A 16,082-nucleotide genomic window follows, 5' to 3' on the forward strand; every position below is an offset into this window, starting at 1 on the left:
ATTTAAAAGGCAAATGATGCAAATCATGGAGATAATAAACCTTCATGCAAAGTCAAACTGCTAGACAAAAAATTCGAGTACTTTCTCTGAGATTGAGAAATGAAAGTAGAAATATGACCAATATGAGAAACCTGAACCTCCAAGGGATTTAAAGAGAGAGAGATTTCATTAAATTGATAATACAACATTCAAGCATCATAAAATACAATTTACCAATAATGAAGCTAAACAACTTGCAGAGTCAAGCTTCTAGGACTTAAATACTATAAGATTGAACTGAAGTTTTCAAGTAAAAACAAATACCATTTGACTATCGATAGTAGTCACAAACCTAGCCATGGTTCTTCTCACAGGGAGACACAATGACCAAAAGAAACATCTATAAGGTAGCAGAGGGAATGCAACTGCATGTTAAAGAGGTCATTGCAGGCATAACAGAGGATTATATAGAGGGGTTTGCAGCAGCAGAACAAAGGTTGACAGAACAAGTGGCTAAGCTAAAGCAACAACTGGAAGTCCACGGTATAATCCCAGAGTTCACTCTCAAGAGTCAAAATGCTCAGAATTAAGAAGTAGATGGAGACGAATCACAACCAAAACAATGGAGACCGATGAGAAGCACATAAATGTCAAAGTATGTCCACCAAATCAACTGACTTCATGACCAATCTAGATAAGTATTATGGTTTTATATTTCACGACTTTTTTTATAAAAACATTAATAGTCAGGCTAGCATTTTAAGAACCTCCTCCTTACTAGTGGAAACTGGAAAGCCAACATTTTAATTTGATGACAGAATAGGCTAGAGATTTTCGCCATGAACTAAAACAAGCAGATTCAATGATTTCATGTAACTATTGGTCTTAATGACAGAGACTGTGAGGATCAAATATCAAGATTTCTGAGGAAAACTTCATATGTTGCATAATTATATAGCTCTGTATACTTTGTCGATAGAAAAATATTTACTTATCAAACAGAAACAACAGTCACAAACCTTGGGAATTTTAGGTAATCTTCTAGTTTCATTGCTTTCTAAAATTGTCTTCATAGTCTCTAATAGCATCTGAAGTTTTGAGTCTTTCAGATCGAGTAACAAATCTAGTTCCTTTTCCCATTCATCCGGTGAAGAATAAACTCGAGTAGGTGTATTTCCTAGGTGTAATCTCTTTTGAATAATTTGAACAACGAGCTGCCTCACAATAGCAATTCCCTTCCCCAAACCAATTTCTTGGTTCCCTTTCTTCTTCTTTTCACCTCTCGACTTCCCCTTAGTTTCATGTGCCTTCGTATCATTTTCCTCTACACTTCCCCCTTCACTATCGCCCCCTTTAACAACAACATCTTGGACAACAATTTTGCCCAGGAAGCTTTTCTCTTCCGTTCCACCAGCAATAATATTTTCATGCAAACTGAGCAAAGAGAGTGCGCAATCTGCCTTACAAACTAGAACTTGTCTCATCTTGTGTAACAAGGCAAGAACGTCACTTATTAATCAAATTACACAACCAATTTCATCCTCTCCACCCCATATTCAAGTTTTCCCAGCAACAACAACCGTTGCTTTCAATTCTACATCCGAAAGTGCACAAAACTCTGGAATGTCAAGCGATGTCAATAAACAAGAAAAGGGAAGGCCCAGAAACCCACCATTCAACAATGAGCATGCAAGCAGCTCCTCTTCATATCATGTTAACCCGATCATATTATAAATCACAATTAAATTCCAAATCGGGTCCAACCTATCAGATTTTACAACTTGTGAATTATTAAAAAGCCCGACATAATGAGCAGATGCGATATGGATCATAAAGAAGATTTAAATTCTATATCGAGTCCGGGACGTGAACCAACTATATCAGAAACATTCTGATGGGAGAACCTGCGATATATGATACGGTATGATGTGGTCCATCGGAGGTTAGGAGTATAACGATATCGGATTTTTTTGAGACATACCATATATAAAACTCCGATAAATGGGATTCTCCGATAAAGGGGTTGCTTTGGACTCATCAAAGTTTCACCCTCACTGCATTTCCTACCATGAGTTGCCTTAAATGGGCTCCTTTTGTCCTTGGCCTTTACTTCAAAAACTATAGTATCAAGGGCCACAACACCATGACTCTTGAACACCCCTACAATTATCGAAAATTCTCTCTCTCTTATGGCCATCTGTTCTAGTGTGAAATCACGGGTACCCTGTCACATTTATCAATTCAAAGCTACCAAAATAAGCATGTGGAGGCATATGACAGTAAAGAAATAACATTAATATTCCCCATAAAAAGTACCTAATTAAGAGAAAATCATTACATAAGTCATGGAGAAACCCCTCTGAGTAAGAATACTATCATACTGCTCACTGGAAAAACAACAATTTCAAAATGAGATAACTTCTTTTGTAATAAAGGAAATACGTATTGAAAACAATGAAAACCAAGCTTTAGAAGCATCTAACAGTGTGAATCATGGAGTTGATAACCTTTTATTTAAATTCAAACCACTAGACAGATAACTCTAGTATTATTTGGTAGGATTGAGAAATGAAAATTAAAAATGGGACTCAGTATGAGAACCCTAAGAAACTGCAATTGGTTTAAAGAGTGAATTTTTATTGCATAAATGGTAAAATATTCAAATCATGTTTGCAAGCATCATAGAGACAATTTACCAGGGACTTACATAGTATAAACATATCAACTGAAAGCTATCAAATAAGCATGTGGAAGCATATAGTCGTAACGAGAAGAACATTGATATGTCCCACAACAAGTACACCATTTAGAAAATATCATTACATAGCTCATGGAAGAACCCCTCTGCATAAGAATACTCTTATATTACTCAATTGAAAAACAATAATTTCAGGATGAAATAAGTTAAGCTGCAATAAAGAAAATAAGTACTACAAACAGTTCAAACAAGTTTCACAAGCATTTAAAAAGCAAACAATACAAATCATGGAGATAATAAACCTTCATGCAAAGTCAAGCCGCTAGACAAAAAATTTGAGTACTTTCTCTGAGATTGAGAAATGAAAATAAAAATATGACCAATATGAGAACCCTGAACCTCCAAGAGATTTAAAGAGAGAGATTTCATTACATTGATAATACAACATTCAAGCATCATAAAATACAATTTACCAATAATGAAGCTAAACAACTTGCAAAGTCAAGCTTCTAGGACATAAATACTATAAGATTGAACTGAATTTTTCAAGTAAAAATAGATACCATTTGACTATTGACAGTAGTCACAAACCTAGCCACGGTTCTTCGCACAGGGAGACACAATGGCTAAAAGAAACATCTATAAGGCACCAAAGGGAATGCAATTGCATGTTAAAGAGGTCCTTCTAGTCATAGCATAGTATTATATAGAGGGGTTTGTAACAAAAGCACAAATGTTGACAGAACAAGTGGCTAAGCTAAAGCAACAACCGAAATTCCTTGTTCACTCTCAAGAGTCAAAACGCTTAGAATGAAGAAGAATATGGAGACGGACCACAAGAAAAAAAATGGATACCTATGAGAAGCACATAAATGTCAGAGTATGTCCACCAAATCAACTAACTTCATGACCAATTTAGATAATTGTGACCACCTTGATAGGACAAAGGGGTGTCTCAAGCATATTGACACGAAACCTATCTTGCAGAATCTCACCAGCACACAAGACTCGATCCCCCAACCTGGCCTCCACATATTTGAGATAAGCACAGTTACAGATAAGCCTCCTGAGCACGTCCTCCCTGGAGTTTATGACATCGAAGAGAGTGAGAAAACACTCTCTCCAAGGCCTTCCCATCTTGAATTGCACCTTGTCATCTACCATGTGACCATAAGCTTCCCAAAGGATCACCATGAATATGCTCCCCGAAGCCCCAACCCCAATTCCTGACACATGGAGGGGTTCTCCCTTTCATTTGTTCATGACGCCTTGGAGCTCCGAGAGCTGATCTTCAACATAGAGGAGCGATAGCTTCTTTGCTCTTATATTTTGATGTAGAATCTCTTCACGATGTTGATTATGGTATCCATTAGTCGAAGGTGCCATTCAAAATCAATTCTGTATATACACATAAACTGTGTCTATCTATGTATATCTCACAGACCTATTTCTGAAAATGAAGAATTATGATGTATATATATCAACCGAACTGTGTATTAACAATAAAAATCTTTATTTTCTGAGCACATCCAACATGGTGTTTGATCTTCAGTGAATATGCGTTTGAATGTCCTCTAAACTTAAAAAAGTGAAGTAAAGATAAGCATCGTGAAATTTTGCCATAACTCCAGCGAGATGATTGAAGACGACTCACAACATCCCTTCTCTGAAAGTGCAACCTATTTGTAACGAAATTTCCCAAAGCGCTACTCGATATATTAGGTGCAATCTTTAGATATATGATTTGTGAGTTAAATTTCCTTCATTCTAATGGTATTCATGGCAGAAGAGAAGATGATGACGAAGAAGGGGAGACCGGTGGGAGCTCCATTGTATATCTCGATCTTATCTACTCCTACTTACTTGAACAATTAAGAAAGTTCTTCAATTCTTTGATTATGTAAGTTGTTCTGTTGATTTTTTATTCAAATCATCTTCAATGGTGAATTATTGGGCTTTCTTGTAGGAAAAGAGGGTTGTTTTTTCTTCCATGAAGCTGCCACCACCACTATTCTAGCTGTTGTGGTATATTATGTATGATATTTTCTGCCATTCTATGCTTCTCCTAATTTTCCTTTTCTGTGGCGATAATTGGTACTACTTGAACTATAGTTCGAGTACCCAAAATTTAGCATGGTATCTAATTAATAAACATGGCAGGATTCCTAGACCCTCTGCAGAAAGATACAGTACGAAACCTTGCGGGTGGAATTGCGAATGAAAGAGGGCTGCAAAGTCTCTATTGGTGAGAGGTTTGAAGTGGTAAATACATGTAACCCGCAATGGCAGTGTCACGACATTTTCCATAGATAGGAGATCCAACAGAATGGTTCCCCAAGTAACCCTACTCACCATGGTAGGCCTATCGAGGTCCCAAGTGGTTCACCCAGTCGCCATAAAATGATCAATTCTACCGCAAAATGAAGAAAATCAGAGTAGAACAGAGCAGAACAGAGCAAAAATCCGTGGAATGTGCAACCCTCGTATTGGCCAGCCTCGAAAACATATTCTCCAGGTTGACAAATCAGCTATAGTGTCGTAAGGAAGGACATCTCCATAAAAAGCCTATCGGCTTCACAAGTTTAGCTGTTAGATACCGGGCAAACTCCTCTTTGAAAATAAAATTGAAACCTAAACAATTTTACCAGAGAATTTAGAACAAGTTTTGGTAAGAGTGTTAGCATTTTACTAATCATTTAGTGTGGTGGGAAAAGGAAATACCACGAATATCTTTACCATGAAAAATTTTTGGCGTTTTGGTAATCGTTTACTATGTTAGGAAAAAGCAATACTAAGAATATCTCTCTATATCTTAGTGTTATTATTAAGTATATGTGTTAAAAATATTATATATTATTTCCGAATTATGTATAGTACTTTTAAAATTACTACAAGTTGTTGTTAAAAACCTAATACATATCAATACATTTATGATAATTATTAATATATTTATCTTATAATATATTTTTCATAAAAATTAATGAAAAAATTATTTTTTTATATTATTATATATTATTTAAATATTATAAATTAGAAAAGTCAAATAACAATATTTTTATTTTAAGCTTAGTTTCGGAGTATTTATAGTAGAAACCATATTTCTGTCAATGTTTCAAATCCCAATAGGGATCCATCACCAGGATCAATCTAAATAATGATAGAAGAAGAGCTTTGTGAAAGGATAAATATTTAAAGATTTTTTTTTTTTCTTTAATTGAAAGTCGGCTAATAACTTTATATTTATTTATCATTTTTATTATTAATAATTAATATTCTAAATAGTAAATAAATTATTATTATAATTTATGATTATCATAATTAAATTATTCTTATTTATAGCTCTAATTTTAAATAATACTAGTTTAATTTTTTATCTATAGATCTGTAGATCTTCTACTATCATTATTTAGATTGGTCCTGATGATGGATCCCTATTGAGATTTGAAACATTGACAAAAATATGGTTTCTACTGTGGATACTTCGAGACTAAGCTCAAAAGAAATGAACCACAGATGCCTAAAATCCAGGAACAATATTTTTAATCAGGTATGTTTTTATATTTGTGATGCAGGAGCATCCAACTCAATATTATCATTGTATTCTAGTAGAAATAGGGGATCCTGTGTTTCAAGGAATTTGGTTTCCTAAGTATTGGATTTATGTAATTATTTAATGTTTTGAGTGATTTTAATAAGTATAGGAATTAATTAAATATTGTTAGGCTTTATTGTAAATGTTCTCGAATGTAGGAGAACATTAGAGATTTAGAATAGTTGAGAGATTGAGGGATTGAAAATTGATTGTAAATCTTAGATTATGAGTCAGTTCATGAATCTAGGGATTAGAGAGGAGTTTTAGGAACAAGAAGGAGATTTAGGAATTTTGTTAAGGAATTCATGGATCTGAACTAGAATTGGTTTTAGAATCCCTGGGTATAAATGTAAGCCAAAAAGATAGAGACAAGGGTTGGATATTTTGGAGAGGTTGAATAGGAAAATAGATAGTAGATTGGAGTGTTGTAAGCCTACGAGCAGAGTTGGAATAGAGGCCACTGATATTAGAAAATCAGGCCAGTGAGTCAGAAAGTCCCATCTTGTAATTATGGGTTGATTTACACATATGCACCGAGATTAATTTCTAATGTATTAGTGTGTGTTTCGATGTATTGATTGATAGATTGAGTTTACCAGAGAACGACATAATATATGTATTCGTGTAGGAAAATTTAGTGAACGCAAAGAAGATGGTGAAACAGAGGAATGTAATGGACCTGTGAATCCATTTGAGGGATCAAAGCAGAGCTTTGGAGGGATTGTGATTGAAGAAAAGCGCAGAAACGAGTTCGGGAGTAAATGGAGCAGTAGAAGAGGGAAGAAAGTGGAACCTGTGAAGAAACTCAAGAAATGCATTAACACTGGAAAACAACGCAAATCACAAGTGAACAAAATAACGGAGAGTTGAAATGTGATACACAGTAGCCGTTGGATCTTGAAGATCGACGACCAGGATTGAATTGCGCGGGTGGATTAATCGAGATCGCAATACAACTTTCATGCAATATGGAGCAGACCCGAAAACCCATCAAACATAACATAGGAACCATATTGGGTCCATAATATATATTGGGTCAGGACTTTTAAGTAGAGGAGTTAAGCACAATGGTTCGGCGATAGTGGTTGGGCAATTAATCATCGACCATCGGATCATGAACATGATCGATGGTTGCGATTAAATTGGCCATCGCATATCGGAGGTGTCGGGTGATCGACACATCGGAAAATGGTTAGTTAAAGGGGCGGACCCGACGATCCATATATTTGGGCATATACCTTTTGAAGTCCATAGTATACGTTCAAGTGGGTTTCTCTTTTGTATTCAAAATATAAGTGAGGGCGATCCTTTTAACGGAAAATTTAATATTAACGACTCTGATAGTCAGAGATCGGAGTCAAAGGGGTGATGAAAACATATATATGTGCAGGACCCGTGGAAGGAGTGATGGTCGATTGCGATGAGGTTAAACCTCGGGAACCATGACAAGGTTGTACGGGAGGGCGGAAAGGTAGGTTTACGCAGCATTTCTCTTTGTAAACGGTTTATAAGGAAATTCGTGGCGATAGTGTTTTATGTGTTAAGCATATATTAACCAAGGTTTTGGAAAGAAAGGTTATATATGCGAAATTAAAAGCTTGACTAAGGTTTATGGGAGTTTAACAGTCCTGATAAGGAAGCTTTGAGGAAGACTTCATTAAAAGGGAATAATGAATGCTTTAAATGGTTGATAAAGTCCCAATAGAGGGTTTAAAGTGGGGTGATTGAGTTCCAATTCAAAGGAACTATAGGTAAGAGGGCCTTAACCATTGATTTTATGAGGATTCGACTGTTTTGTGAGTAAATTTCCTGGGAAAGTGGTATTTATGCACATTGATGCATATTGTGGGTATGCGCAGGGGAAACCCTGCATCATTTTGGTATCAGAGCAGAACTGCAATCAGAGTTGAATTATAAATGAACCATTTGGTGAGGCAGAATTAAGCATAGATTGGAGAGACAGGAAGAGTCTACAACGATGTTTGAAGAATGGAGGTTCACTCGGATGTGAAGAATGAATGGAGAAATAAGCTAATGAAGTATCTCAGCAAAGGAGATCAAACCTTATGGAGCAGTAATGAAAGAAGCTATTAATGATTTCTGAGAGGAATAAAACTCAACAAAGAAGGAATTGTTACCGATAGCTAAGCTTTACTAAGACAAAGCCAGAGGATTGGAAGAAAGAATCAGATTCTAAATATGATTGACAGTGATTGAATATTGAGAATTCGTGGAGTGGAAGCATAAAGATCTGCTGAAACAGATTGCAGAAATGGTGAGATCCTGAAGGTACGTGAAGGTATGCAGTCTTGTCTAATGAGTAGCAGATATGAATGAATGAAATTTTATAACAAGATTACAATAGTTAAACTGTAAGAGGGTTGTTTGTAAGTTTTTGAAGTAATAGAGTTTAAGGATGCAGTTGAAAGCTAGTGGAAAGGACAGTCCATTCAAAAGTGCAGGTGAATGGAAGGGCAAGATTAGAACGAGATCTTGAACGTAAGATGATATGGTTTTATTTGGATTTGAATATTAGAAAGTTGTAGTCTTTGCATTGAAGCAGAAGTATATTGCAACTCCCAAAAGACAATTCTACAGAGGATGTGGGTAGAATTGCCAAGAGATAAAGGAAGATGGTGAAAGTTTCTAAGTGAAAACAGAGATGTGGTAGAACCTTGAGGAATTCCAACAGAGATTGGATAAAGAGGACAGTTTTGTTCTTAGAAGATGCAGATGAGTTGAAGCGCAGAAAGAGCAAAGAGAAGTGCTCAAAGGAGGTTCGAGAGATAGAGAACCAATTTCTTGCCAAAAGACTGAGTGAGGAGAGCTTGGTGAGGTAAGTGGCAATAGGACAGGACTTGTTGTTTAAGAGGATTTAGTCCAACTCATAGTAAAGTGAGTGAGGAACTCATAGAGATGGAAAGGATAATGACTAGTGCCAATCATAACAAAGGTTCTAAAAGAGACCACAACAGAGGACAAAAGGAGAAGGATGCCAAGGCAAATGGCATACAGAGACAGTTAAGCAAAGAGGAATATGAGAGGGAGAAGGTTGAGATAGCAGTTCAACTTGAAGTGTTAATGGAGATGTTGCAAAGAAATGAAGTAGACCAGAAGCATGGTTATGTCATGAGAAAGAAGGTGAAGTGGAAAAGGCTACAAGAGAAGAGGAATCAACAAGTGAATATGCAGTTGATGAAGGAACTAAGGGAACTTGAATAGGTTATAGATGCCAAACAGAGGATAGAGAAGCTCGAAAGAGTTGAGCTACGGCAAAAGGAAGATGCTGAAGAAGATGTTGAAGTTTCAATATGTGAACCAGAAAGTGGACCATTACTTTTTGAAAGTGATGAATAGCTAGAGGAGTTTGAATGATTTGAAGCAGCCAGAACACTTGATGACTGAAGCATCAAATAAGGCCGTAAGGTCTTTTGATTTAAAAACTAATTATTTGTGTATGATTGCAGGTTTCAAAGAAGATAGACAGTCTTTTAAAGTTGTCAAAGATGTGAAAGAGTACCTTCCAGAAGATGAAAGTTTTGAAGCAGAATATGACAAAGAGGCTGGGAAAGAATTAGTTCACTACAGTGGACAAATGCTGGAAGACATCATTGAAACAGATGATGAGAAGGAGAGACTTGTTGACAGTCTCAAGAGTTCTTTGAGGCTGGATCAACATACTAATATGCTGACAGAAGAAGAGAGATCTGAGCAGTATATTGAAGTGTTGCTAAAGGGAAAAGAGGTACAGGGACCTTATATTTTTCATTGTCTTATAATCGAAGATGTTGTTGCAGAAGCTGGAGCAGATTTGGCACAGGTGGACAGCCAAATGGAAGAAGAAGAAGAAGAATATCTACTGAAGGATGTTATGGAAGATTTAGCAGAGAAAGAAAGACCATGTGAAGATGGATCAATAGAAAATGAAGCAATGGGAGATTGTGTAAAATTTCCAAAGTTCACTCCAAGCAGGATCATTGAGATATATAGGGAATTAGACTTCCAAAGGAGAAAGTTGGAAGAGCAGAGGATGAATTTCTAGGATAGATTGCTGAAGAACGATGACAAAGAAGTTGTCATCAATAATAATCAAGAAGAAGTTGAGAGATGCAAAAAACAGAAGCAGGAAATTGTTCTAAAAGACAATGTGGCAACAACAGGAAAGGTGCAAAACGACAGTAAATAAGAGAGTAAGGGTGAAAAGGAAGCGATCAGAACAAGTGAAGAACAAGCAAGAATAAGAGTTCAACAATCAAGAGATGGAAATGATCAGCAGACAAAGGATATATTGGATAGAGAGATTGAGTTGATAAGGAGGTTAATGATGAAAGTGTCTCAGAGAAAGACAACAACAAGAAAGAAGAGGAGTGATAACAAGAAGAAGACAGTTGCAGACTATGAGAGAAGGGAAAGTGGAGAATAACAACATAAGGTATGGAGACCTGGAGAACAGTAGTAGATAACAATAGCAATAGAACGATTGACAAGCAAGGACAAATTACAAAATAAATTTTGGGATCCAGGAGGAAATAATTATCCAGGCTTATGACCAGGTGGTCATAAATTTTCCTACATGAGGAGTCTGATGGAGGAGCATCCAACTCAATATTGTCATTGTATTCTAGTAGAAATAAGGGGGTCTTGTGTTTCAAGGAAATTGGTTTCCTAAGTATTGGATTTATGTAATTATTTAATGTTTTGAGTGATTTTAATAAGAGTAGGAATTAATTAAATATTGTGAGGCTTTATTGTAAATGTTCTCGAATGTAGGAGAACATGATAGATTTAGGATAGTTGAGAGATTGAGGGATTGAGAATTGATTGTAAATCTTAGATTAGGAGTCAGTTCATGAATCTAGGGATTAGAGAGGAGTTTTAGGAAAAAGAAGGAGATTTAGGAATTTTGTTAAGGAATTCATGCATCTGAACCAGAATTGGTTTTAGAATCCTTGGGTATAAATGTAAGCCAAAAAGGAAGAGATAGGGGTTAGATATTTTGGAGAGGTTGAATAGGAAAATAGATAGCAGATTGGAGTGTTGTAAGCCTACGGGGAGAGTTGTAATAGAGGTCACTGATAATAGAAAATCAGGCCAGTGAGTCAGAAATTCCCATCTTGTAATTATGGGTTGATTTACATCTATGCACCGAGATTAATTTCCAATGTATTAGTGTGTTTCGATGTATTGATTGATAGATTGAGTTTACCAAAGAACAACATAATATATGTATTCGTGTAGGCAAATTCAGTGAACGCAAAGAAGAGTGCGTAATAGAGGAATGTCATGGACCTTTGAATCCATTTGAGGGATCAAAGCAGAGCTTTGGAGGGATTTTCATTGAAGAAAAGTGCAGAAACGAGTTCGGGAGTAAACAGAGCAATAGAAGAGGAAAGAAAGCGAAACCTGTGAAGAAACTCAAGAAATGCATTAACATTGGAAAACAGTGCAAATCACAAGTGAACAAAATAACGGAGATTTGAAACGTGATACACGGTAGCCGTCGGATCTTGAAGATCGACGCCCAAGATTGAATCGCGCGGGTGGATTAATCGGGATCGCAATACAACTTTCATGCGATATGTGGCAGACTTGAAAACCCATCAAACATAACATAGGAACCATATTGGGTCTATAATATATATCGGGTTGTGACTTTTAAGTGGAGAAGTTAAGTGCAATGCTTCAGTGATTGCAATTAGGCGATTAATCGTCGACCGTGATATTGTGAACCTGATCGACGATTGCAATTAAATCGGCCATCGTATGTTAGAGGTGTTGGGTGATCGGTGCATCGAAAAAGGGTTAGTTAAAAAGGCAGACCCGACGATCCATAGATTCGGGCATATATATTGTGAAGTCTGTAGTATATGTTCAAGCGGGTTTCTCCTTTGTATTCAAAAAATAACTAAAGGCGAGCCATTTAACAGAAAATGTAATATTAACGACTCTGATAGTCAGAGATCGGAGTCAAAGGGGTGATGAAAACATATATATGTGTAGGACTCTTGGAAGGAGTGATGGCCGATTGCGATGAGGTTAAACCTAGGGAACCGTGACAAGGTTGTACGGAAGGGCGGAAAGGTAGGTTTATTCGGCATTTCTCTTTGTAAATGGTTTATAAAGAAATTTGCGCCGATAGTGTTTTATGTGTTAAGCATATATTAACCAAGGTTTTGGAAAGGAAGGTTATATATGAGAAATTAAAAGCTTGACTAAGGTTTATGGGAGTGTAACAATCCCGATAAGGAAGATTTGAGGAGAACTTCATTAAAAGGGAATAATGAATGTTTTAAATGGTTGATAAAGTCCCGATAGAGGATTTTAAAGTGGGGTGATTGAGTTCTGATTCAAAGGAACTGTAGGTAAGAGGGCCTTAACCATTGATTTTATGAGGATTCGACTCTTTTGTGAGTAAATTGCCTAGGAAAGTGGTATTTATGCACATTGATGCATACTATGGGTATGCACAGGGGAAAACCTGTGTCAATTTGATTATGAAATTTTTTAATTTATAAATAGATGATGTTACAATATTATGAGTTACTATTATGATTTATCAACACCACATGCTAAAAAAAATTACAACTTATTTTAGAGTCAAAATATTTTGTATATTTAAATTAGAAATAAAAAAATATAACTAACTTTGAGATAAATATTGACCCACTATTCATCAGTATTACAAAAACTATAATATTTGATATAAATAAATTCCTACAATGTTAATACTAATTCTTGATAATTAAATTAAATTTCTCTAAAACCTGTTTAAAAAAATACAAACATATCCCAACTAGATACTAGTATACTAGCTATTCAAAATTTGAGACATAACTCTTTTTTTTATTATTCTTACCTTTATCATCAATGTCAGACTATTAAATGCATTAAGAGACTCAGTAATTAGACTGTAAATACACATCACCATTATACAACACAGAGAGAGACATGAATTCTCTAGGCCCTCCTCATTTATCCTTTGGCTTATTTTCTATATGGAAGGCATGCTAATAAGTTTTCTTGGGAGAAGGTAATTAACCATGGTATTCAAGGATCTCTGATGTCTAGCATGTTAGATGCACCATATCAGTTATTCTCCCTCTTGTCAGAAGAGAAGATTAAATATGAGACCAAAGATATGTTAAATCCGGTTAGATATAGCACTTGAGCTTCAACGCTAAAGTGGACCAAATTTTCAATTGGATAGACTATTTGAACCTGATAATCCCCCAATTTACAAGTATGTTTTCAATCCAATGCTAGATTTATTTCATTAATTTTTAATGAGCCAAACAGTTAAGATAGTTAGGTTTATGGCCACAAAGATGTTGGAGGACGATATTTCAAAGAAACCAGGAAATTGGCTCTCAGATTGATGGGAGAAATATCTGAAAGCTTGGGACTAAATTCATATTACATATAAACCATATTCAAAGTCAATTTTCAGGTATTTGCATGGCACTAGTGATTATGGTCTCTGTTACCAAGGAAGACCAAGATTGGACAAAGTTTTGGACATCTATGGAATTTTTTATGCAGACTGAGCTGGAGATATGGATCTCAGAAGATCTACAAGTGGGTGTGTGTTTAACCTATTTGGAGGATCAGTCAGTTGGACGAGAAAGATATAGTCTATAGTGGCACTTTCAACTACAAAGACATAATACATGGTAGCCACTCATGCAAGCAAGGAAGCAGTTTGGTTGCAGAGATTTTGTTCAACTATGGGGTTAGTATAACGAACTATAAGGATAGAATGTAATAGCTAAAGTGCAATTGTCTTAGCAAAAAACCATGCTTACCATTCAAAGACAAAGCACATTGATGTTCAATATTACTTTGTGAGGGATATGGTTGAGGACAAAAAGGTGTTGCTAGTAGAGGTGGACACTTTGAAGAATGTTGCAGGTGCATTGATTAATTATGTGAGCACTGAGAAGTTTTATTAGTATAGAGAAACAATGAGTGTTGCAGGGCTAGACCAATGACTAAGCTCTCGTGTGACCCCCTGTGTGGAAAAGAAAATACAAAGTGGGAGAATGTTGGGTGTGTGTTATATTCTTTCCACAACTAGTCGCATGCGCAGGGGGGGGGGGGGGACATATCACCCAATTGTTCGTTGTGTTCAGGGGGTTTACAGGGGGATGATAGCCCCCATGCATGGGGTCCAAGGAAACACGACAAGTTTTTTTCATTTTCCTATATATATGCGGACCAAAGGATGGGGGGCAAAACCAATGATGGTGGGTGGACCTATGCATGGTTTTGTGCATGGGTTTTTTCACATGGTTTTGGGCATGATGGTTTTTTTCCCATGGTATTTTGTAGATCCAGTCAAGGGAACTATGGTTATGTTCTAAACTAGGGTCAATGGATTGGCATTTATTAATGCTTTGCCATTTATATATATGTATACATTGAAAGTCATGTAATGAAAAATGAATCTGGTAGTCCCAGTTTTGGGATCTAGGGGAAAATCTTTGGGTATTTGTTTTATGTTCTCACCATTGTATATTTTATATTTTAAGATTTTCTTTGAAGGTAATTTATGTACATGGTTAAAACCCACAAAGGCAACAAGATGAGTACATTTGGGAGTTCTAGAGCAGCCCTCTATAGGAGTACATATATAGGGCTTGTGGCACTACCAACTCACCTTTGTACATTAGGGCGAGCAGGCAGAGTTCTCCAAATGGATCATGTTGGGTGACCAAGTGGAATAGCATGAGTTGAGCATTGAGTAGTATCAACACAGTAGACTTATTTCATGTGCAGGAATTCATGCATTACATCTTTCCCACTGGATGGATTGGTGATAGATTATGAGTTGGAACTCTATTGATGGGATGATTCTTGGGAGGATACTCTTAGGGAAGAGCATATTGTAGCTTGCACTCTTGGACACAAACGTTGATGGAGGGTTAAGATGGTATCATAACCCACAAGTCCCAAGACTTAGGTGGCATTGAGATCTAGGTGGATCTATTGAGGGCAAGATTGGTTGGAAGATTGTTTGGAATCAAGGTATCAAAGGATCCATTCAGGATCATTTAGCATAGAGGCATGGGATAACACACTGGTTTGTATGGGATCCTGGTATCAATGTACATATGCTTCTACTATGTGTTATAGACATTTTTGTGCCTTATAGCTCTAAGCATGAAATGTCCATAAACCAAGGGCTCCTAAGTCCCTAAAAGTGTTGTTCTAACTCGTGAAGGAACAAGGTCAACAAATTATAGCTTCTCCCAGAAGTTCTCCACCAGAAACTGCTCAGAATCAGTCAAATCAGGATCATTTCAGCTACTCCACTAGCCAAGTGCGTTGCATAGCACCCAAGTCCACTAGCTAGGTGCGTTTCAATGCACCTAAATGCACTACCAGGGTGCGTTGAGCGGGAAATGACAAGTGGCAGAGTCATTCCACGAGGTGGGGAGACAATGGAAGCTTCCAAAATCTTCTCCAATGACACTTGCCTCACTGAATTCGACCAAGGATGAGTAAGAGGCTCTCGGTCTCCAAGTGGAAGCAAGAACTGACAAAGAGAAGACACTAGTCAAATCATAAGCTGACTCATACTCCTTGCATACATCTATATATGGATCCCTCATCCCAGAGATCCAGAGGCTGGAATTTTGTACATTTCAAAGAATTGCTGTTGGTTTTGAGATAGACATCAGAGTATTGGGTGATTTATGCTTTGTTGGAGGTGAAGAGGGGCTTCTTTGCTGGGAGGTTGATGCTGGATCAGGAATCATCGGTTGTAACTCCTCCTGGATCTTCTTGTTATATCAATAAAACTATTTGAGTTTC

The 16,082-nt window shown here is 36.6% G+C and overlaps 1 pseudogene; it reads left to right on the top strand.

Annotated features, from left to right (window-relative positions):
* Window positions 1-362: 362 nt before the first annotated feature.
* LOC149234583 (2-oxoglutarate-dependent dioxygenase 19-like) overlaps window positions 363-16,082 on the top strand; it is a 139,674-nt pseudogene continuing 123,954 nt past the window's right edge.

The sequence above is a fragment of the Pinus tabuliformis genome, chromosome 8, assembly GCF_031772625.1.
Source record: "Pinus tabuliformis cultivar Carrire ecotype Pingquan chromosome 8, CPIR1, whole genome shotgun sequence".
In the NCBI taxonomy this organism is placed as follows: Eukaryota; Viridiplantae; Streptophyta; class Pinopsida; order Pinales; family Pinaceae; genus Pinus; species Pinus tabuliformis.